The following is a 1,451-nucleotide window of genomic DNA, read 5'->3' as shown; positions in this document are numbered from 1 at the left end:
CCCTCAGCCCTCAGCTGGGCCCCAGCGCGCCCCTGTCTGGGCAGCTCAGCTCGGGGCCTGGGCAGTCCAGCAGGACATCCGTGATATTTATGGTGACAGAGCAGACCGCCTGTCTTCCAAACAGGGGCCACTAGGGCCCCCAGCCAGCCCCCAGTGCCAGGGAAGCCAGCAGGTGGGAGCCTTCACTGGCCCCTGCCTGCCCAGGGGCTGCCCATCGGGACGATGCCGGCCGAGGCTTCAGGGGGAAGAGCTCAGGCCTGAGGCCACCACCCTGACCACAGCTCTCGCCAGCTTTGTGAGTGGCCTCTGTGTCTGCAGAGGACCCCCGCCCCCACCCCCAGCCTTTCAATGAGAGGGTGGGAGGGAGGGAGGGAATGTTGGGCTGCAGGGGCAGACCCTGATCTTGACCTGCACCCGGAGGGAGAGCGGGCTTTGTTCTGCAGGCCTCTCTAGCAGCTGAGGTCGGTCAGAGGCTTTTCTATTTTCCCTCAGATGTTTTCTCCTTCCGCAAGGGCTCTGCCTGGACTCGCTTTTGTGGTGAAAGTTGGGCTGGCTCGCTGGGGACAGCAGGGTGAGACCAAGAGGAGAAAAGCCACTTTCCAGGGACCTGGAGATTAACCGCTGGCCGTGTGCAGACAGACCCCGAGCCCACCTACAGGGAGCGGGGTATGCAAGGAGAGAGGGGCAAGCCTAGGCAGAAGCTGGTACCAGGACAGGGGCTACCACTGTACCAGACTCCAGGATGTGGGGGTCACAGGGCCCACTTGCCCACGGTGATAGCTGAGGTCCCAACGCCTGCCCGGGGGACCCCTGGTACCTACTTGGAGACACTGTGGTGCTTCCTGACAAGCAGACCCTTCCCCTGCGACTCAGCCCCTCCACTCCCGCATACGTACTGACACCAGGGTGGGACAAAAGTCTTGTTCAAAATAGAAGTGAGTGCACACCCATGAACCAGTGACGGTGGAGACTCCTCTAGCAAACAGGAGCTCACAGGGGATGCTGCCAGCCTCGGGGTGCTCCTCAGACACAGCCTGTGGACACCCACAGCGCCGCTGCATGACAGGAAGGAGCCATTTGTATACAAGGCTGCCTTTTCTCAACGAGCTATTATTTAATCCTCAAATTGAGGTGCCCTCAAATTGGCTGTACCCTACAGAGACCCCATGTCCAACAGAGCAGACACTGCTCCGTCCGGCACCACCCTCAGAAGGGTAAAGGTTACGCAGGAGCCCATTGCTGCAGCCACTGTGTCCGTCCATCTCTTCGAGGGTCTTCCTCTACTGTTCCTCTAACGGTGAGCTTGGCAGTTCAAAACCACCTGTCGGTCCTCAGGGGAAAGATGAGGCTTTCTACTCCAGTAGAGAATTACAGTCTCCGAAACCCACAGGGGCCAATCTACCCTGTGCTATAGGGCCGGGCCCCATGAGTCAGAACCCACCCAGAGGCAG

Source organism: Echinops telfairi, unplaced genomic scaffold (assembly GCF_000313985.2).
Source record: "Echinops telfairi isolate 266 unplaced genomic scaffold, ASM31398v2 ScPeMD7_7412;HRSCAF=8450, whole genome shotgun sequence".
NCBI lineage: Eukaryota > Metazoa > Chordata > Mammalia > Afrosoricida > Tenrecidae > Echinops > Echinops telfairi.
Note: the sequence above shows the minus strand (reverse complement) of the source record.